Consider the following 24,093-nt stretch of genomic DNA (forward strand, 5'->3'; position numbering starts at 1 on the left):
GATTTGCATCGAAACATGTGTTGTATTCTTGCAATGATGGGAAAGTGTCTTAAGACCTTTACCGGTATCCGCTCACCCTGTAAGTCATCTCTATATCATTGTTCCCCACACTTTGGACAACTAGCCAAATCTCCATGCTCACGATGAAAGAGAATACAATCATTACGGCAAGCATGGATGGTATCATAATCCATACCCACCATTGTTAGCATCTTTTTCGCTTCATCTCTTGATGCGGGCATGGTATTTGGTGCAGGCAACATCTTCTGGAGCAACCTATGACAAAGACACTATCCAAATGATGATTCTCAAAACAAACAATATCCAAATAATGAGTCAAATTAATGCAAGGGCTAACCTCATTAAGGCCGAGACACTTGTATCCGACCACCCATATTGTACTTGTAGATTCAAGATTGAGAGACAAGCACGTAGTTTAGACATCCTAGCACCCTCATACAATTGTGTTGATTGCAACTCTTGCATTTTGACTCGGGGGGGTCACTCATCATATGTAACCTTATCACGTGAGTTCAACAGAAGGATATTTTTTATTCCTAAAATTTAAAGAAATAAATATACATAAGGGACTATTTAAAATAGTTTTTGAAAAAATTTACAGATTTGTATAGAAAAGGGGTACATTTTATTAATGAAAAAATTTACAGATAAGGGATTTTAAATATAGGCCTTGAACGCACGTGATATAGAGGGTTTATACATAGTGACCCCCTTGAGAATTTTGACCTCAGACTCTGACATCACGTGTACGTGGGGTGTAGTGCCCCTAAAAATGGAATCCATCATGTCGACCATACCCTCGTCGTCATCCGGGAGACTATAGTCTTGTTGAAAGTGAGAAGGTATATGTGTACCCTCGTCACCCTCCTCATCCTGTCATAAGCTCATTCGTGTAAATATAAGATCTTCTATTTCCAGGTATACAATAAGATTGCAAACTTAAATAGCTTTGACTTACCAATAATCCATCAACATGTGCAACACCAATGGGGGGTACTGGTTCCGGCTCCTCCCCATACATCCACAAGTGGCGCATGATAATACAATGTTGATGTCATACTTCTCGCTTGCAATGAGTGCAATGACAGTATAACCTCTCCGTAAGCCACTTCGTGCTCCCGGGCATTGGCGCATCATCGGATGAGCTTCCACTCATCCCTTCCATCTACACTTATAAAATCACAACATAAGCATGAAGAGGAGATATTGACAATTATAAGCATAGCATGTTTGAGCTTCTCTTGAGGCCATATAAAAAGAATGACGTCGCTATATAGTAAGGATTGAAACAAAAAAGCCTATATAGTAAGGCTATATAGTAAGAGGAGATATTGACAATTATAAGCATAGCATGTTTGAGCTTCACGTGAGGCCATATTAAAAAAATGAACAGTAAGCGTCGCTATATAGCGACGCTCTGTTCCGTCGCTATATAACGACGTTTTTAATTAAAAATGTCGCTATATAGCGACGAATAAGCGTCGCTGTGGGTTAAAATCCGAAACGCTGAAACGCACGGCGTTTTGCTCAATCCATTCCCTAATCTCTCAAGTAAGCAACCCAAAATCTCCTCCCACCTATTTTCGACGACCTCCCATCTATTCCAAGCAACCTCCCCCTCTATTTTCCACTCCTCACCCTTCTTCTACCTCTTGTACTCCCTCTCCATCCTTTTCCCTCTTTGGTTTCCTGAAAGAAAGTTCTTCAAGAGGCGAGTTTGTTTCAACAATGTAGGTTGTTTGTTTGTTAGCTTTAGTTTTGTGAGTGTTTCTTCTTGTATCGCTAAACCTGTAAACTAGTTTTCATGCTTGATTTGAAAGGATTGAAACAAAAAACAAGATTTCAAGAAAGAAAGAAAGAAAACTCACCTCTTTTTTCTGTATTTCTCTTCCTTCTCTTTCTCCTTGTCTTCTCAATCTCCTCCTTTCCTTGTCTCCTCAATCTCCTCCCTTCAAGAAGTTGCTTTTGTAATCTCCTCTTTCCACTAACATCTTATTTGAAAAAATGGGTTGTTTTCTCTCTTTTGTAGAACCAATCCACTACACCGAGCGGGACATACTCTCTCTTTTGTAGGGCCAGTCCACTACACCATACTTATGCTCATGCATGAGCATGAGCTTATGCTTAAGTTTCCACATAAGCTTCTTCTCTTTTTATGCATAAGCTCCTTCTCTTTTTCCGCATGAGCATAAGCATGAGCTTATGCTTATGCATAAGCATAAGCATAAGCATAAGCATAAGCTCATGCTTATGCTCATGCATGAGCATGAGCTTATGCTTAAGTTTCCGCATAAGCTTATGCTTATGCATGATATTATGCGGAAATAGAGAATGAGAGAAGCTTATGCTTCTCTCATTCTCTATTTCCGCATAAGCTCCTTCTCTTTTTCCGCATAAGCTCCTCTTTCTCTTTTTATGCATAAGCTCCTTCTCTTTTTCCGCATGAGCATGAGCTTATGCTTAAGTTTCCGCATAAGCTTATGCTTATGCATGAGCTTATGCGGAAATAGAGAATGAGAGAAGCTTATGCTTCTCTCATTCTCTATTTCCGCATAAGCTCCTTCTCTTTTTTCGCATAAGCTCCTCTTTCTCTTTTTATGCATAAGCTCCTTCTCTTTTTCCGCATGAGCTTATGCTTATGCTTATGCTTATGCTTAAGCATAAGCATCAGCATAAGCATAAGCTCATGCTTAAGCTCATGCATGAGCATGAGCTTATGCTTAAGTTTCCGCATAAGCTTATGCTTATGCATGAGCTTATGCGGAAATAGAGAATGAGAGAAGCTTATGCTTCTCTCATTCTCTATTTCCGCATAAGCTCCTTCTCTTTTTCCACATAAGCTCCTCTTTCTCTTTTTATGCATAAGCTCCTTCTCTTTTTCCGCATGAGCATAAGCATGAGCTTATGCTTATGCTTATGGTTAAGCATAAGCATAAGCATAAGCTCATGCTTATGCTCATGCATGAGCATGAGCTTATGCTTAAGTTTACGCATAACCTTATGCTTATGCGTGAGCTTATGCGGAAATAGAGAATGAGAGAAGCTTATGCTTCTCTCATTCTCTATTTCCGCATAAGCTCCTTCTCTTTTTATGCATAAGCTCCTTCTCTTTTTCCGCATGAGCATGAGCTTATGCTTAAGTTTACGCATAAGCTTATGCTTATGCGTGAGCTTATGCAGAAATAGAGAATGAGAGAAGCTTATGCTTCTCTCATTCTCTATTTCCGCATAAGCTCCTTCTCTTTTTCCGCATAAGCTCCTCCTTCTCCTTTTATGCATAAGCTCCTTCTCTTTTTCTGCATGAGCATAAGCATGAGCTTATGCTTATGCTTATGCTTAAGCATAAGCATAAGCATAAGCTCATGCTTATGTGTGAGCTTATGCGGAAATAGAGAATGAGAGAAGCTTATGCTTATGCTTCTCTCATTCTCTATTTCCGCATAAGCTCCTTCTCTTTTTATGCATTAGCTCCTTCTCTTTTTCCGCATGAGCATGAGCTTATGCTTAAGTTTACGCATAAGCTTATGCTTATGCGTGAGCTTATGCTTAAGTTTATGCATAAGCTCCTTCTCTTTTTATGCATAAGCTCCTTCTCTTTTTCCGCATGAGCATAAGCATGAGCTTATGCTCATGCATGAGCACGAGCTTATGCTTAAGTTTCCGCATAAGCTATGCTTATGCATGAGCTTATGCGGAAATAGAGAATGAGAGAAGCTTATGCTTCTCTCATTCTCTATTTCTGCATAAGCTCCTTCTCTTTTTCCGCATGAGCATAAGCATGAGCTTATGCTTATGCTCATACATAAGCATCCACATAAGCTCATGCTTATGCTCATACATGAGCATGAGCTTATGCATAAGCTTATGCGGAAATAGAGAATGAGAGAAGCTTATGCGGAAACTCATTCTCTATTTCCGCATAAGCTCCTTCTCTTTTTCCGCATGAGCTTATGCTTATGCTCATGAGTGAGCATGAGCTTATGCTCATGTTTCCGCATAAGCTCATGCTTATGCGTGAGCTTATGCGGAAATAGAGAATGAGAGAAGCATAAGCTCATTCTCTATTTCCGCATAGGCTCCTTCTCTATTTTCAATGCCTATGCTTTCCGCATAAGCATAAGCATAAGCTCATGCTTATGCTCATGCATGAGCGTGAGCTTATGCTCAAGTTTCTGCATAAGCTCATGCTTATGCATGAGCTTATGCGGAAATAGAGAATGAGAGAAGCTTATGCAGAAACTCATTCTCTATTTCCGCATAAGCTCCTTCTCTATTTTCGATGCCTATGCTTAAGCATAAGCATAAGCATAAGCTCATGCTTATGCTCATGCATGAGCATGAGCTTATGCTTAAGTTTCCGGATAAGCTCATGCTTATGCGTGAGCTTATGCGGAAATAGAGAATGAGAGAAGCATAAGCTCATTCTCTATTTCTGCATAAGCTCATTCTCTATTTCCCACTCTATTTCCCCCTTCTCTCATTTCCCCCTTCTCTCCTTCTCTATTTTCCCTCATATCTTTCCCCTTCTCTATTTCCCCCTTCTCTTATTCTCTATTTCCTCATTCTCATTCTTTTCTTTCCTTTCCATCTTCTTTCCCTCTTTCCTTTCCCTCTTCTTTCTTGTTGCCTATGCCTATGCATATGAGAATGCTTATGTTTGTTTTTTTGTTTTCTGTTTTCGTGTTTGTGTCTATGTTAGACATGGGATCATGTCGCTCATCCGACGAGTACGGACAGCCTTGCAGGAGGAGAGCTCACGATCTATATGCTCCAGAGGACTTTGATTCCTCTCAGGCGACTACCCCGAGGACTACCCCTGGTCCGACTCCTCTCGGTCCTAGCACTACGACTACCGACCCCTCTTCCACATAGCATTGTGACTACCCCTCGGGGAACTCCTTCGCTAGCTACGCATGGCTTTGTCGGGACTCTCGACGAGTTTGTAGCGCAGATGCGCGATGAGGAGCCAGCGAGATTCTTCTCTCTGCTCTCTCAGAGGACCTCCGCAATTCCTTCCCCTACACCGATGGGTGGACGTACTGCCCAGCCATCCCCTCGCGCCCCTTCGACCGCGGGATCATCACCTGCACATGCCTCCCACAAGGGAAGGAAGAGTAGGACGGGCGGCTCATGTTGTGCTGACTCAGGAGATGTAGACGAGTCAGCACACTCACGCTCCTTTAGGTCTCCACTTGGTCCAGAGACACAGTATTAGTCAGGTCCCTTTCCCTCTCCTACTCCCACTGCTACTCCTCGATCTGGAAGCGGTCGCGCAGCTTCCACTCCTTCAGACTCTGCTACCGTCAGTCCCCCTTACTCATCAGGGGATCTCTCCTATCAAATCACATCTGTCGGAGAGATAATAGAAGATAAAAAGGGCAAAGTAGTGATGGCCGCCATGAGGAGGTTGATGAGTCATCACTTCAAGAGCAGCATAAATACCGATTGGCGGTATCAAGATGCCCAAAAGAAGCAGGCGGTGATCGATGAGTTAAAACAAAGATACCCTAATCCGCCAAATGTGGAGTTTAATGACAATTATATGCTCGAGCGCATGGGTTTGGTCCTAAAGCATCGTAGATCAACCTTGCGTACTTCCATTACAAAGGGGTTGGCTAAACCCAGCTGGACAGACAAAGCTGATTAGAAGTACTTCAAGAAGCAACATAGGGACCATCCCGAAATGTTCGAGGGTCAGAGGAGAGCTGCGAAGAGATGGCTGGACGTCGTAGGTACTTCGCACTTTGGTGCAGGCGGACGGTATGCGTTCGAGGCAACCGTGGTAAGTCTACTTCTTCCCATTTAATGTATTGTTCTATTTGTTTTACTTACATATTACATGCACTTTAGCTAACTCTAACTCTCGTAAATTGGATCCACAGCAAGCTGCGATGGGTCGTCTTCCTACGGATGCAGAGACACGGCACGCATTTCGGATAGGAACAAAGCCGTGGTTCATTGAGCAAGAGGCAATGGGAGCGACAGTCGATTGGGCTGAGGTGGCTGCATATTTGTGCTGTACATTTTTGCCAAAGTATCCCACGCCTCCTTTGGCATGCTTGCATCCTGAATATGCACAATCATAGGATTTGAAATACTGATAGACAGCTAGTATATAACTTTTTTGGCTCTCTCATGCCAGCCTTTAAATGCATGCATTTCCTGTTGATTGGGAACATTAGGAAGAACTGGTTCTTCTTCATTTCCTGTAATGAACTCCCAATAGTCTTTTCCCACAAGAAAATTCATCATTCTAAACTTCCATGCTTGGAAGTTGTTATTGTCAAGCTTTTTAGTGACAATTTGTGAAAGAGAGTTAGACGCCATTACAAAACACTACAAAATATTATGTCACTGCAAAAAACACAACTTTTTCCTCATAATGCAAATCTGCAAAACTGACAAAAGTGGTATTTGACCACACAGTCACTTCCTAGTGATGATTTTGCATCAACAGGCAATAAGAATGATACTATCACTCCCAATATCTCTGAGCATAGGCATACGATGCAATTTCTATGGCAACTTTTCACCGACCTGCAGAACAATGGTTGCACAGCCAAAATAGGGCACTTTTTGGAGTGCCTGTGGAAAAACTTCTGCCACCAAAACAGGCCCCGAAATGGCCTCAAATCAAAAAAATAATGTCACCAAGGGCACCGCAAAGCTTGTATGTCACCATCCATGTCCTTTTTGGCTACTCTTGCCATGTGTCCCATCAAAAGATGCTCAAGACTCTTAAAGTATTGAGAAAGTCAAGAGTCTCCCCACATGGAGCCCATAGGGACCCTCTCTTTTCCATATGTCCACATCCTCCTTATTCCACATAGGAATTCTAGAAGGATTCCTCTTGACTCCACACTCCTCGACGTGCCTTCCACATGCTTGGCATGTGATCTCTCTTATATTATTGGAACAAATGGACATGATCCCACCTCTTTATATGACTCACTCTTCCTGTTTTCTAAAAACCCCATAATATCCCATACACAAATAACTCTCACCCCATACCAAGGTATTTATCATTCATGCACATGGTATTTACAATGATCCATTCCACTCATCCTCTCAATCCCATACAATATCTTAGAAAATAAAAATAAGTGAGAGCCGCTAGGCTACCACTTGATACTCAAACTCTTATCAAACATAGAGAAAAACAATACCAATGCCAAATAAAAAAATATTAATTTTTGGCATCACAATAGTTTATTGCACCGTCAGAGGTACAATAACCTTGGGAGACTATTTTGTAATGCACTGGATGGTGGGTTACAGGACCTGGTAATGCACCAATGATGGACTATGCAGTTATTGATGCACCGACAGGGGCTTATGATCTTAAATACCTGTTGGAGGATTATAATGCCATGTGGTGGCAAGATAGGGGCAGGGGGTAGCTCACGGGTAGGAAGGAAGGGAGGGAAAGGAGAGGGAACTAAAGGGAAAACCTTTACATCAATTAAGAATGGAGTTTTGCCTCTTGTGATATTTGGTGTGGTGTGGTGGTCCAAGATTTAGTTTCTACACATCCAAGAAGGGGAAGATGTTTTTAAGAGGGATGTGGGATGGGTGGGGCGAGGGTAGGTTGGAGGGGAGATGGTTTTCCCAAAGAAGACATAATAAACAATGGTGTGCCATCATGATGGGTATGCTACCTCTTAAAGGAAAGTACTATAAAAAAAGTAATTAATGTAAAATAAAAAACAAATCCACAATGTGGATATAATGGTTGAAAATTTTTCATGACATTATTTTGATAGATTTATCGATGCTCCTCTAGCACATACAATACACAAATCCTCACAAAAACCCATGTCACTAATAAATAAACACACCCACAAATAACATTTGCAACACACATGCATGTGTATGCACTAGCATACATGACCCTTACCACATATTGACACCCCAACAAACAACCCACAAAGCATAAACACCCAACAAACACAAACCCACATAGTGCACAAACACAGTAAACAAACCCACGTACTACACAAATGTGGCAAAACCCATGTCAATTCTTATATTTACTATTAATTTGATTGGTTATATTGATGCTTGAGATTTATGATACTATAAAATACTTTAAAACTACATGTTAATATGAGGGAAAACTCACTTTAAGTGTGTCAATGCATGAGAGATGTAGTAATCCTCCACCATGCAAAGTTGCATCTTGACTAAACCTCATTAAGCCATCCTGAACACACCCTATAAAATATTACAATTAATGTGTAATATGACATGAGTAGTAAAGGGTTTCAAATGGTGGCTAAATGGTTTCAATGGTGGGGGTCATTACACATTCCACTATTTGTGCATGGCATTTATTTATGCCCAAAAATTATCCCATGAGGAACTTCTTAGTACACTCTGTGTGCTTCAACTACATGGAGAACCTATCAAGATAAATGGATAAATATCATATGGAATCATAGGATGATAGTTTATAAGGTTATTGTTAGTTAGACATATTATTTACCTAAATTAGAATTGGAATATATGTTAAGATAGGTTCTGAAAAGGTGACATATGAAGCACTGTACCTTTTTAGAACTAGTATTTAGTTAAATTTTGTGCATGATGCATGAGGAATGTAATCAGTGTATCAGATATCTGAATAGAAAATGGAGAATGCTATGAATGCTAAGTTATTGCTAATTCAATATACAATATAGGTTTCCATTTTAATTTTTTATCCTTGAATGTTATTCTGATTTCTAAAATAAGAGAGAGGACATGAATATATGTTCAATTTGTGCCTGAGTGATCCTCAATGAATCTATGAGAAGAGTATGAACCACCTAGCCTTTCATTGCAACCAACTTCAATCTATCAAGCACACTCACTTTGAACCCCAAAATGATGAATTTTAGAACCCAAATAACACTGGTGATCTTGTGGGTTTGACAGCTCAATCAAATTTGATGATCATGGATGCCTAGCAAGGGCACCAAATTAAAATGACATGAAACACTTATTTCGTTAAATTTGGACCCATATGTCTACTTTTGGACTAATCCCAAAAATCCTTCCCAAATGAAAATTTTACTTTATGAAAATCTCATTTGAAAATCAAAAGTTCACTTTTTGGCACTTTCATTTCCACACAATAAATTTTAGAATCTCTCTATAATGGCACACTACTTTAAATGCAAAAACTTCGATTAAATCCTACTTTTATACTTCTTGTTTTTAATAATCCTATTCATGTTTTAAAAAAATCATGAGTTATTAATTTAAATCCATAAAAATCCACTTTCAAAAAAAAGACTTATTAATATAATTTAATCCAAAAGAATGCACTTCAAATTTGATGTAGAAAACTATAACAGTCTTGAAGTCAAAAAAAATTAAAGGTTAAAATAGACAAGAGACATGCAAGACTCTTAAATAGTAATAGCTATGCTTGCAAATTTATATTGTCATATGTTTACAAGAAATATTGCTCTCCATGAGTCTTTGTACAAAGGAGTCTGACACACAGCCTTTTCGATAACTCAATTCTACCTTGACAAATGTGTTAAGTACAAATGGTCAATCGTGACACTTGTTTGTTTGAATGTCTGATTCATCATCACTTGTTGCTTGGATGCCATCCTCATTCAATCTCGTTAGAACACTGTCATCTAGAGTCTTTATTGATGCTTGAATGGTATTGTCATGGGCATTCTTCATTTGCGCTATCTCCTTCTACTTCATCCTTAGCAAGCATCTTCAAAAACTCTGTAATGTGTGAAATAATTGGTAGTGGTATTCTTATTTTTTCTTTTACATCATATCCCATGTGCTTCCTTGTTTTCTTTGTCCTTGATTTTCAGGATACTATGACTGTCTCTGTGGAAAGCTCTGAAACTGCTTCATGGTTTGGGACCCATTCCTTTTTCAAACAACCAATATACAGTGTATTGTTATCATGGTTCTCCTTCCTACCCCTTGGCTCATACCATAGTGATGTAAATATTGCAACTTTTCCTTGGTCATCCATGCTCATGTCCACCACTTTTGCAACCTAGAACTTAAAATTCTCATGCTCATCATCTGATGGTCGAACTGCAACAAAATAGTAAATGTCTATGTCTACTTTTGGCATAAACTTTCTCTTCCTCGGTCCACAATATGGACATGGGCAAATCAAACTCATTTTCAAAGACATCCAACAATGGGCACAAGTCCATTTGGCCAAAATAAAGGCCATTTTTTCTTAGCATCATCTGCTTGCATTTTCTCGAGGTCCTTTATCAATAAATAGGTCTTCTTAATTACAACATCAGTGTGTTCCTTCCAAGAGGGATTCCAATTAGGAAATGAAGCATTTCCTCTTTGTATGTAATAAAATATTTTAAGCCTTCTATCTCACCTTTAAATTTCTCACTAAATTCTTTTATAGGAGCCCATACTGGATGCATTTCTTTGTTGAGAATTGAAATTAAGAGATAGTAAGGTCCTTCGGGTTCCCATGTTGTATCATGAAAATAGTGTTGCCACTGCATCACTGGTTTTTCATCCTTTAAGAAAAAGCAAAAGTAGTGTGGAGCATTATGACCAATCCAGGCATCACCACCTTTTTATATGAAAGGTAGAATAAAGCTCTTGCAATCATAGATCCTTTCAACCATGTAACATACTGTACTTTCCTTGCAGCCACCAACTTGCCTCTCACATTTTCTTATCAAGTCATCCATCGTCTCCATGTCCTTGTGTTTTAGCTCTCTTGAGACTATGCTAAAAACCTGATCGATATCCTCATGTGTGTGTCCAACCAACAAAATCCCAACTTCAATCTCATTGAAGATTCGATGAGAGATTAGCATTGAGCAAAATGCAAAAAAGAGTACATTCTTATTCTCTCATCCGCAATTGTCTTCCTGTATTCTCAAATTTTCTGGTAGGTAACCTTTTTCTGCATGTACACTGTGAATTGCCTTCAAAAATGTTGTTACAACTTGATTGCTATCATGTAGATGCAAGGAATCAATCCATATGTCTGCAAAAAACTTAAATCCATGAACTAACACTCCACATAGATGTGTTTCAAAACGTATTTTCCTTGTAGTTTAGGTGGAGTATTAATGAATCGAGGTCATGTTGTTGTGTTCTGATCCATACCATCTACAATAACGCACATGTACTCATTTGGATGAGAAACAAATTGCTCCTTCCAAAATGCATATTTTAGTCTAGAATGCCGAACAAGTCCATGATGAAATTCTCCAGTTTTTTTGTATGATTCTCTTTGTTCTGGAGACATTGCACTCTCAAGTGCTCACTTTAGATCATCACAATCACTGCACTTTGACATTTTTTTCCTCTTTGGAATTTTAACATGTACAAAGCTCTTCTTCCAAAGAGTATACAAATTCTAAAAAGATGTCGGAGCATGTCATCTTTGCCTCTGTGTTTCTCCAATAAACTTAAACTTAAACACTATCAAACCTATCGAAAGATGCATTTTAGATAGATTAGGTTGAGGTAAAGCATTTTCATGAATGTAGTCTTTTAAAATTGTTGTTGCCAAGACCGTTGAGGCTCTTGTTTTGGGCCTTCCTGTGTTTCCACCATGAATGTTAGATTTTACTCCATGCTTTGCTTTGTTAGCCAAATTCCAATATGTGCCATGTGATAATCCTGTAGTAATGCGATATGCATTATTGCAAATGATTTTTCCATTTATACGAGACTTTATCTATTGTTTGAAATTTTTCTCTTTTGTGTCATTTACTAGAAATCAAGAGAGCCTTGTCAGTAGGTATTCATTTCTTTTGATCCCTCTTATTTGCCACACCTATTCTCTACATCCCTTGATGTCAAAGTAAGTTAATGGAATGCATAGAACTTCTCTTGCAACATGTAGATCACATTGCTTTTAGCATAGCATCTTCATTCATTACTCTTATTCTCTTTGTTTGCTTTTCTACATCTGCCTGGACTCACTTTCTTTTCATGCATATGTATGTCTATTTCTTCTATATTTGTACACTTCTCCCTGTCAAATTGATTTGTCACTTTATTTTCATGGGAAGTTGCATCCTTCATCTTATTACAATCAAAGTCAAATACCGAATAGTCCTTTGTTGGTTTCTTATGTACATCCTTTTTTGATTTTGTACACGTCTCCTCGTAGAATTTATTTGTCATTGTGTTTTCATGGGATGTTGCATTGTTGATCTTATCACTGTCAAAGTCAAATACCGAATAGTGTGTACAGAGAGCATTCCCTTCTCTATAAAAATCTCCCAAACTCTTGCTTCCTCTGTGAATTGTCATGTCATGTAGTTAAAAAATTCCCACAGAGGAGAGCCAAAGCTAAGCCCAAGGATCCTCTTGCACCTATCAATAGCAAGCAAACTGAAAGATGGATCCCCAAGGTCCCAGGTACTCCTAAAAAATCCCTTCTCTAGAAAGGAAGATCCCGCCAAGCCCTTACTCTCTCTTGATAAAGGCAAAGGGAAGCTAGATGACTCTCTAGCACTTAACAATGCATTTGATCCCCTGGAAGAGAGTGAAACTGAAGAGTGGATAAAGAGAAATCAGAATATGGACCGTGTTTTTTGATGCTTGTGCATGACACTAAGGCAAAAATAGTATTTAATGCTTGGTCGACAATGCAAATTATATCCAATGGGCACAATACTTTGCATGGGCCTCCACCTAGTTGGTATTTACCTAAATGCAAAGTGGCACACCCATCCCATAATTACTTGTTTGGATGACCACCTGGGAGCACGTTTATTGATGGTGGTGAAAAACACTAGGAAAAAAAGGGTGTATAATGTGTGATCGACCATGCAAATCATATCCGATGGGCACAATACTTTGTATGTGCCTCAAACTAGGTGGTATTGACTTGTGTGAAAAGTGGAAACCCCATCCGATAAGTACTTGTTTGAATAACACACCTAGGACCTTGTTTTTTGATGGTTGTGCATGACACTAAGGCAAAAATGGTGTTTAATTCTTGATCGACCATACAAAGCATATCCTATGGGCACAATACTTTTCATGCACCTCAACATAGGTGGTATTGAGTTAAATGCAATGTGGCACGCCCATCCGATAAGTACTTGCTCGTATAACACATCCAAGAGCGTGCTTTTTGATGGATGTGCATCACAATGAGGCAAAAATGGTATTTAATGCTTGATCAGCCATGCAAAGTCTATCTGATGGGCACAATACGTTTCACGTGCCTCAAACTAGGTGGTATTAAGTTGCATGCAAAGTGGTGTAGAATAGGGAAATGAGTGTACTTATTAAAACTTTTCCAAAAACTGATCCGCTTCATTCCACCAAGGAGGGCGAGGAGGTAAGGACATGCTGAAGCAGTGGGCACACAACTCCAACAAAAAACATAGGGAATGCCTTTTCCACTTCAAAACCTGTACTTTTCTACTTGAGTGAGCAAAATCTTTACAATGTCTTGATCCAATTCTTCTTACTTTGCGTGTCAATCTTCCTTAGCACGTACTGACTTCGTAACCACCCCCTTTCCCTTCTCCAAATTACTGCTCCCATCTACGGAATCACTCAAACCCATCGGGGGTCCAAGACTTCCTACACCTGAGGACCACTTTGTGGCAGTGCTGACCCTACATCAGCACCCTTATCACCATTAGTATCTGGACAATGTCGCTACCCTCTATGCCTTTGCATCATGGATTCTCTCCTTCAAAATTCATGCCCAACTGCTTTGCTACCGTGACCATCCCATGAAACCTGGGAGTAATCAAATAAGTCTTTTCTTGCAAACAGACTGACTCTAGAATCCATCGATAAAGATCACGAACTTGAACATATTTGCAAGCGCTTAGCTTGTACAAACTCACCTCAATCTGGGTTTCCAAACTCCGCCACCATCTCCTCATCTAAACACGATGGTTGCACCAACATCTCCCCATCCATCAGCAAGAACAACCACACTGATAGATCAATTGAGTGGTGAGAAACTATTCTCACCAAAAAACTCCATGGTTGATCCAAGTGCTAGTTGTTGCTGGTGGCAAAGTGCTAAAGCCATCGGGTGGATGTTCACCTTCTTCCAATCAATGCTACTGAAGCTTCTAATCCTCAGCCTTTGTAGACGCACGTTGATAGACTGAGAATCAATATACACTAGTGGGATGAAAGGATTAAATTGCACATGCACCATCACCATAGCAATGAGAAGGAATTGGAAGCAAAGAGAGCTGAATGCAAAGAGAGCAAAGAAGGTGAAGGAAGCTGAAAGAACTGATAGTGTGATGAGGAAGTCCCGAACACTGCAACTTCAACTTCCCTGGCATCCGCCCTAGATGATTGTTGAACAACAATTTCCCGCATTCAAACAACTTCTTTTTCGAAGACAAATCCACCCTCCGCTTCTGCCTTGCTTGAGCCTCCATAGTAAGATAATAGCTTTCCATCTGCATATCATCCAATTAATCTAGCACATCTAGACAGAACACTATAGACTCCTGTGGTGAAAGAATCCTATCCTCCACTGCAATCTGCAAGCTCGAAACTATGTCCTCGATCGGTGTGATTACTTCCATCCCAAATTCTAGCTTGACGGGAGTCAGCCCAATTGCCACCTTGAAGGACGTGTGGTAGGCCCATAATGTGGCCAACAACATTTCATACCAAACTGTGCGGTCTCATTGACTAGCAATGAGATGATCCACTTGAATATATGATTGGTCAATTCAGCCAATTCATTGGCCTAAATGTAGTAGGGAGAAGACTTCTTGTGAATCGCCATGTAAAAGGAATTCATTTGCTTAATGACCTTGTCGACGAAGTGCATACCCCTATTACTAACCAGCTTGATGGGACAATAAAACCACTTGAAGACATCTCGATAGAGACATTTTGCAAAAGAGTTTGTGGTGTTATCTCATAGAGCCCATGCCTTCACCCATTTGGTATAGTAATCGGTTGCCACAAGCATATAACAATTTTGCGTGTGGGCCACAACTGCCTGGAATGGACCCATGAAGTCTAGACCCCATTTTTGAAATGATTCGAGTGGCAAGATAGGGTTAAGTGGCATTCGATTGTGATATGTACCCAATGCACAATGGTTATTGTGTGTTTTAAGGGGCATGATTGGTGCAAATGGGGTGTCCTTGTAGGGATAAGCTGCTATGTTGTATGGACACTCCTTAGTCTTATGAGGTGGACTTGACATGTGTATCATTGAATCGGTAGTCTCCTTGTCAAGGTCTTCATATCTCTCACATTTTGAGAGATAGAAGGCATTTGGTAGATTGGAACATATTGGTTGTCCTGCATAACATAATGACTTATATAGTTGGACTGACTCATAGTATTACTAGATTGAGAATGAGTATTTCCACTAAGGGCATGATCTAGTTCTTCCAAATGTCTAGGTAGTTCCTCGACCAATACTTGATTCATGGTACTGATTCCCAGTCATGGGGGTTGAGGTCCTAGTACAAGTGGGGCTAATGGCATATTTTGAGCCCTAAATTTCCCTAGGATGGTAGGAGTGGCTCCTTGAATTGCTAATTGTCCTTGATTGGATGGATTTGGTGGTGCAAGTAAGGTAAGTGGTGGTCCGTGCGTGTACATTGGTTGGGGAATGATCTTACAATATCAAGATTGTGATGTCTCAAGATTCTCCCATCATGCACAATTGGCACAATAGAGTGTTGGCCTTGCCCTAAGGTGGGGACACTCGTTAGTTGGATGATTCCCCATGCATATGTCACACCACACATTATCACGCCTTGGAAATAGGTGAGGATAACTAATGGCTTCCCTTGTTGCTTCCCCTTTTAATAATTGGCTTAGATGATTACTCAGGGGTACCCAAGTCCTCCATGTTCATTCCCTTAGGAGTTGTGGTTACCCCTTTAGCTTCATCGAAACTTATGGCCTTCAAGGTTTGTAATGCCTAAAATGAGGTGAATGAAGCCTTTTTCTTCATATTATCATTTAGACGTATTGTAGTCTTGTTGATAACTCAAATGATGTGGCATTCATCAATGAACAGATGATATTGAAGCTTATAATCCCATAATCCATGAGAAAGTGTGGTAGTAACTCTGACTCACTCATCCTCTCATGAGGCTCATAGTGGGAGTTCAACTGTTTGATTCTAGCAATGTAATCCCAAAGAGACTTGGTCTCTTTTTTGCTTGACCTCATAGAGCTAGTTGATTGGATTCTGCTTGGGTCCACTAGGGGCAAACACCACTATGAAGGACTTTCACAGTGTGTACCAATTAATTTTCTCCTTTGGATTCAGTGCTCTAAGCCATTGTCCAACTTTGCCATCAAGGCTCAAGCCAAAATCATTGATCTTGTTTAGGTCCTGATATCACTAGATATCTCACAGATCTGCTCAAAATTTAAACACAGGAGATTGGGTCTCCTTCCCCTAGGAATTTAGTGATAAACTTACTTCTAGAAGGATTTTGGTCTCTTCCCATAAATATTGGAGGCATGATCCCCCTTCCTAGTGCTTGCACTAGAATCCTCATTGCCTCATTGGTAAGTATTATTTGTGGAGTAGTTAGAACTTGAGGATATATGGTGACCTTGCTCTATACATTGGTGGTCTCAATGGAGGGTTCCATGTTTTTGGTTGTTGTACAAATGTATGATTAGAGGACTCTGACCCACTAGCAATTTGCATTGTTACTTGGGGCTTATTGGAACTAAAAGGTTGGGTTGAAGGTCCTTTGGGGAGTAGCATGTTCACCTTAGGCATAGGCCTATAAGGGGTAGTCATGGGGTATGGCATACCTCCCATGTTTGTTGGCCAAGTAGGAAATGATAGACTTCAAATGTAGGAGGTCTTAGTTGTGTCGCTAAGGATTTAGTTTTGGAGGCTTCTCCATGTCTCCTTCTGAACTCTTGGACTCTTTTGAGCTAGATAGGTTACCTTATGGTGGTCCATGCACCATGTAAGAAGTGTCTTTTGAGCTTGTTGACCATAAGGATGCAAAGCTAGGTGTGTAGGTCTATAAGAGTGCACTTGAGGCACTATTGTCAAGCTCAATATCATTTCTTAGGACTCTTCCTAATCCTAAGTGCATGTGTTGGAGATGTGTTGGTCAGTGCAGTTGAGATCCCAATTCAAAGTTGATTTTGCTTCGACACAGTGCATTGAATATGTTGCTTGCTAGAGGAGAGGAATTCTACTTCCATAACATCATATGCCATTGCAACTATCCATTGGAAGAATTCCAAAGGGGGGCTTGGACTATCTTGCTCCTTTGAAGAATGTGGAAGAGTTCACATAGAACAAGTACATTATTGTGGCCACAGATTATGCTATGGAGTAGGAAAAGGCTAAAGCGCTATAAGACAACTCGTCGGGGCTCATAGCACAACCAAGTTCTTCTTTGAAAAAATCATTTGTAGGTATGGATATCCAAATAAATTTTTTAGTGATCAAGATACACACTTTATGAATAAATTTTTACAATCTTTGATGACCAAGTTAATGGTGATACATCGAGTTGTAATCACAACTTATTATCCCTAGTTCAATGGTCAAGTTGATTCCACTAATGAGATTCTCAAATCAATACTCACCAAGACATTGTGTACCCATCAATAGAATTACACCAAGTGACATGCTAACACTTTGGGCATATCAGACTACATATAAGGTAACCACAAACCTCACCCCCTTTCAAATGGACTTTGGTATTGAAGCCATATACAATGGTAGGATTGGGACACCAAGCTACATGCTACATTCTATGCATACTATACTACATTTTACACATTGGGTATACAATGATAGGATTTGTGACACCAAGGTACATGGTACATTCTAGGCATATCAGACTACATACAAGGTAACGGTGAAACTCACTCCATTTTGAATGGCCTTTGGTCTCAAAGTTGTGGTGGCTTTGGAATTTTTGATTCTGAGTCTTTGAATGGTAGTTGAGAATAATCTTTAGGGAACCCAAGATATTTAAGAGATGATTGCACCATGTTGGCCTAGATGAGCTACAAATCTAAGTAGCTTGATCTTAGCAAGTAATCCAAAAAATAAGGAGACCTTGGCATGACTAGCATATGGTCTGGAAGAATCTTAAGGAAGGTATGATTTATCTTGTTATATAACGCCAAGATGGGGCCATTGAAGACCAATATTAAACTCATCAGTTGGGCCTTACAAGCCCACCAAGGTATTTTTAGCAATGGTACAATATAGCTTGCAAATTTACAAGGCCAAGTGATGTAGGACCTTTTTAATAGGATTCGAGTAAAGCCATACCAAGCATCTACTTATTTGGTCATTTGTGACTAGATCAAGAACACATGGCAAATCACAAAAGGAGACAAAGCTCTAAATCAAGCCTTAATTAGAAGTCATCATTTTGTATGGATGTAGTTCAATCTAGTTGTGGCATCACATGCAACAATCAATTTGATGATACATCTTCCTAAACCACCCATTGTTTTGTGGGGACTAGAAGGTCATTACAAATTCCCTTGCTTCACTCTTTTCAATGTATTCTCTAGTCTTTTATGTCCCACTCGATACCTTATTTTCACCCTTAGACTTTTGTCATTTTCTCCATTTCATTCATTTGCATCAATGCATGGCTTTATCCTCCCTTGAGCTAGAAGGTCTTCCCATCAACTAGTAAAAGTCCATGTAGTTTGAAGAGCAAAAGCTTGGGACGTTATGATTGCCCAAGAGATCCCCAAATCATACACAGTCATGGACCACAATATTCTCATTGGGAATGACTATGTACATCTTGAAAAGTCTCTACTTTGACAAGTTTTTCAGCCACACCACTAGTACCATTGGATAGTACAAAGACCACACCATTGGTGTCAAGTAATATATGGACTATTGATTGATTCATTGAGGAGAAGAGATACTCATCTTCTTAAGGGGACTTAATCAACAAAACCATGGCCTCAAAACCTTTCTTTTGATTATTATAGGAGTACATTGGGTTATAAAAGAGCACATGTAATAGTTTTGAACATGCATTGCTAAGGTCTCATTAGACTATGAAGATAACATTGTGGTGGGTTGGCTTGTTGTCTTCCAAAAAAAATTTATCAGGCTGCTCCAAGAAATTGGTGGCAAGGGCCATGCCCATTACAAGCTTCACCCACACTTGATACACCATGGATTAGTATCCAGTTATGTGCCCTAACCATGAGGCTTGGCTTTGAAAGGACCAATTTGGCCTTCAATTTTCACAGTAGAAGGCCAACATGGGTCCTTGGTTTTGAACTTGGAAGACCAATTTGGCGCTTCGGCCAAGTCTTCACCTATTCCTAAGCCACAACAAGACAAGCCTCCCTCTAAGCCCATTAAGTTGATTTTCAAGTCATAGGAACCACATGCCTTTCCTTCTCTTCCACCATCAAATTTGGGTCCATTATCTCTCTAGAGACTCTAACTTTCCCACATCCTCAGTAGCTTGTGCCCCCTTCTCTCCCCCCCTTCTCTTGTTAAAAGTAGCTCCATAGGTTAGGGTTGTTTTTTTTTTTTTTTTTTTTTGGGGGGGGGGGGTTCCTGTGGGGGGGTTCCCCGACGGAGGCGTCAGGGGGGGGGTGCGCGGGGGCAGGGGGTTAGACAGAGGGAGCGGGGGGGCGGGGGGTGGCGCGGGGGGGTTGGGGGGTGCGCGGGGGGGGTTAGACAGAGGGGGCAGGGGGGTTAGGGGGTGCGCGGGGGGCAGCGGGGGAGGGCGTGGAGGGTAGAGGGGCGGCGCTGCAAAGCAGCGCCGCGGGGCGGAGCGGGGAGCGGCGAGGGGGCGAGGCGGCGGCGCGGGGGGGTTAGGGGGTGCGCGGGGGGGGTTAGACAGAGGGGGCGGGGGGGTTAGGGGGTGCGCGGGGGGCAGCGGGGGAGGGCGTGGAGGGTAGAGGGGCGGCGCTGCAAAGCAGCGCCGCGGGGCGGAGCGGGGAGCGGCGAGGGGGCGGGGCGGCGGTGCGGGGGGGTTAGGGGGTGCGCGGGGCGGGGTAGGCGCGGTTCGCCGCCGCGGGGCAGCGGGCAGGGGCGGCGCGGTGCGCCACCGCGGGACGGCGGGCGAGGGTGGCGCGGGGTCGCCGCCGCGGGGCGGCGGCCGGGGTGGAGGGGCACGGGGCGGCGGCGCTACGTGCGCCGCCGCCGGGGGGTACAGAGAGGGGGGGGCTAAGGGGTAGGGGGTAAGGGGGAGAGAGAGGAGAGGGGGGGGTGGAGGGTCGAACGTAAGGGGGCGGGGGAGAGAGAGAGAGGAGCGAATGGGAGAGAGAGAGGGGGGGGGTTAGGGGCGTACAGAGAGGGGGGGTAAGGGGGAGAGAGGGGGATGGGGACGAGGGGGAAAGGAGGAGAGAGGGGGATGGGGGACGAGGGGGTAAGGGGGAGAGAGGGGAGAGAGGGTGTGGGGGAGAGAGTGAGGGGGAGAGAGGAGAGAGAAAGGAGAGAGAAGGGGGGAGGGCAGGAAGGGGGAGAGGGGGGGGTGGTGGAGGGGAAGGGGGAGAGGGGGGGTGGTGGTGGAGAGGGGGAGGGGGGAGAGGGGGAGGTGAGGGGGAGGTGGAGATGAAGGGGGAGGGGGAGAGGGGGAGGTGGTGGTGGAGAGGGGGAGGGGGGAGAGGGGGAGGTGAGGGGGAGGTGGAAGGGGGAGGGGGAAGAGGGGAGGTGGTAGTGGAGAGGGGGAGGGGGAGAGGGGGAGGTGGTGGTGGAGAGGGGGAGGGGGGAGAGGGGGAGGTGAGGGGGAGGTGGAGATGAAGGGGGAGGGGGAAGAGGGGGTGGTGGAGAGGGGGAGGGGGGAGAGGGGGAGGTGAGGGGGAGGTGGAGATGAAGGGGGAGGGGGAAGAGGGGGAGGGGGGAGGGGGGAGAGGGGGAGGGGAGAGAGGGTGTGGGGGAGAGAGTGAGGGGGAGAGAGGAGAGAGAAAGGAGAGAGAAGGGGGGAGGGCGGGAAGGGGGAGAGGGGGGGTGGTGGAGGGGAAGGGGGAGAGGGGGAGGTGGTGGTGGAGAGGGGGAGGGGGGAGAGGGGGAGGTGAGGGGGAGGTGGAGATGAAGGGGGAGGGGGAGAGGGGGAGGTGGTGGTGGAGAGGGGGAGGTGAGGGGGAGGTGGAGATGAAGGGGGAGGGGGAAGAGGGGAGGTGGTAGTGGAGAGGGGGAGGGGGGAGAGGGGGAGGTGAGGGGGAGGTGGAGATGAAGGGGGAGGGGAGGTGGTAGTGGAAGGGGAGGGGGAGAGGGGGAGGTGGAGAGGAAGGGGGAGGGGGAGAGGGGGAGATGGTGGTGGAGGGGGAGGGGTAAAAGAGCAACAAAAAAACTGAAAGACGGAAATTGAAAAGCAAGGCGAAGTGGTTACCTGTCGCTTTCCAAGTCTTTCTTGATGGAACGGGATTGTCGCGGAACAATGGACGGTGGGTGGAAGGCTAGGTCATCGCTGCGAGAAGGGCTCGATGTCACTTACATGGCGAGGATAGGAGTAAGGGGGCGGTCGATGGAGAGGGAGGAGTGTCTTGCGTGGGGCTCGGAAGGAGGAAGAGAATGGAGGCAAAAAGTGTGAGATGAAGAATGAGGGGGGGTGGAGTAGGTTTTTATAGGTTGGGATTTTAGGTTTAGGGTTTAGGTTTAGGGTTTAACCCTAAACTCTTCCCGAGCCATAACTCTTTATGGAGAGCTCAGTTTGCCTTTCTGTAAAAAGGTAAAATGATCGTAATTGAAAGCTCTATGCAACCGTGTCCACTACCTAGCCTAATTGTACATCAAGTGGCTTTTACACCTACCTACGCATGTTTACTTGCTACTTGAGACGCTAGTCTCCCCGGCAGTGGCGCCAAATGTTGGTTCTTTCCTACCGCTTTCGTAGGAAGAGCTGGGTATTCTATATTGCAGGGTTCCGAGGCTTTTTGTCACCTACAGATATATTGGGATTGTCGTTGTAGTATATATGTAGCTTAGGACCTCGAGTCGTGTTCCGGTGAGAGACGTAGGCTTAAGTGTGGTGGGTAAACATAATGCAAGCATGTGTAAAAGGCACATAAACCATTGTTGTTGGGGTAATGAAGGCTTTCGCCTTCATTGGGGGTTGTAGGGTTTAGGAGGAGTTTAAGGGTTCAGAAGGAGGTTCCAGGGTTTAGGAAGAGTTCAAGGGTTCAGAAGGAGGATCCAGGGTTTAGAAAGAGTTCAAGGTTTAGAAAGAGTTCCAAGGTTTAGATTGTTGCCTGTTGATGCAAAATCGTCACTAGGAAGTGACGGTGTGGTGAAATACCACTTTCGTCAGTTTTGCAGATCTGCCCGTGTGAGGCAAAAGCTGTGTTTTTTGCAGTGACAGAATATTTTGCAGTGTTCTATAATGGCATCTGATTCTCTTTCACAGATTGTCACTGAAAAGCTTGACAAGAATAACTTCCAAGCATGGAAGTTTAGAATGACGAATTTCCTTATGGGAAAAGGCTATTGGGAGTTCATTACAGGAAATGAAGAAGAACCTGTTCTTCCTAATGTTCCCAATCAATAGGAAATGCAGGCATTTAAAGGATGGCATGAGAGAGCCAGGAAAGTTATGTACTGGCTGTCTATTAGTATTTCGGACTCCATGATTGTGCATATTCAGGATGCAAGTACGCCAAAGGAGGCATGGGATACTTTGGCAAAAATGTATAGCACAAATACGCAAGCCAGGAAAATGCAGCTCAAGCAAGAGCTGCACAATGTTGTGCAGAGAGAAAATATGAGCATCAATGACTACCACATGAAGGTGAAGAAAATTGCGGATGCACTTGCTTCCATTGGGTCGCCAGTGGATGATGACGATTTAGTTTCTGTGACCTTGAATGGTCTAGGAAAGGATTATGCACAGTTCCAGACATCCATTGCCATCCGTGAAAAATTTCCTGATTTTGAGGAGTTGATTGCTCTTCTTATTTCTGAAGAGCAGAGAAATGGTGGTGCATCTTCTTCAGCAGGAACTTCAAAAGAAACTATCTTCTACTCAAATGCTGGCAGAGGTAGAGGCAGAGGTAGAGGAGGCCGATCTGCAGGCCATGGTAGAAATCAAAATATGCAGCAAACGAAAGAAAACCAGTCCTATGTAGGAGGACGTGGTAACTCTAGAGGCAGGGGGAGCCAAAGAGGTCGTGGTGGATGGCAGAGAGGCCAAAATGCAAACAACAATGTTGAATGCTACTACTGTGGTAAAATGGGGCATATGGCTAAAGACTGCTACAAAAAGTAGAATGACATTATGAATGGAAAATTGCAGCAAGGCAATTATGCATCCTCTAGTAGACAGGGTGATGACAGAAATGAGCATTTGTTTATGGTGCAGCATATGACAAATTCTGTGACAAGTGCAAAAGAAAGCAATGATGTGTGGTATGTTGACTCAGGTGCGTCAAACCACATGACAGGTCATGCTGAATGGATGCAAGATGCAAGGAAAATGGAAAAACCAGGATTTGTGGAGACTGGTGATGATACTGCACATCCTATTGTGCAGATTGGCAAAATTCCTTTGTCTATGCAGGATGGGAAAAAGAAATACTTGTCTGATGTATTTCATGTCCCGAACATCACCAAGAACCTGGTTTCTGTTGGTCAGATGGTTGAGCAGGGCTTGCAGGTCAGATTTAATCCTCATGGATGCTTTGTTGAGGATATGAAAAATAATGGTCGCTTGATAGCAAAAGGAAAGAAGAAGGGCAGGATGTTTACGTTGGATGCGGACATGCCTGAATTGAGTGCAGCAATGTTTGCACATGGGACCGGTGTAGTTGCAGATATTGATATCTGGTACAAATGCATTGGTCATGTTAATATACAGCGACTTAAATCAATGCAAGCCCAAAATATTATTGCAGGATTGCCTAAATTCAAGGTTGCAGAAATGCACAAGGTTTGTGAAGCCTGTTAATTTGGGAAACAGGCAAGGAAACCTTTTCCTAGGCATGTTCAAGAGAGTAAAAAGCCATTGGAATCAATCCACTCTGATGTGTGGACTACTAAAGCTGCATCTATTGGAGGCTGTCACTATTTTGTCACATTTATTGATGACTTCAGCAGAAAACTTTGGGTGTATTTTATGAAAAAGAAAAGTGAAGTGTTTGGGCACTTCAAAGCTTTCAAAGCTATGGTTGAAAAAGAAA

The sequence above is a fragment of the Dipteris shenzhenensis genome, chromosome 27 (genome assembly GCF_047967505.1).
Source record: "Dipteris shenzhenensis isolate YYH24624 ecotype China chromosome 27, Dip_SZ_1.0, whole genome shotgun sequence".
Lineage (NCBI taxonomy): Eukaryota > Viridiplantae > Streptophyta > Polypodiopsida > Gleicheniales > Dipteridaceae > Dipteris > Dipteris shenzhenensis.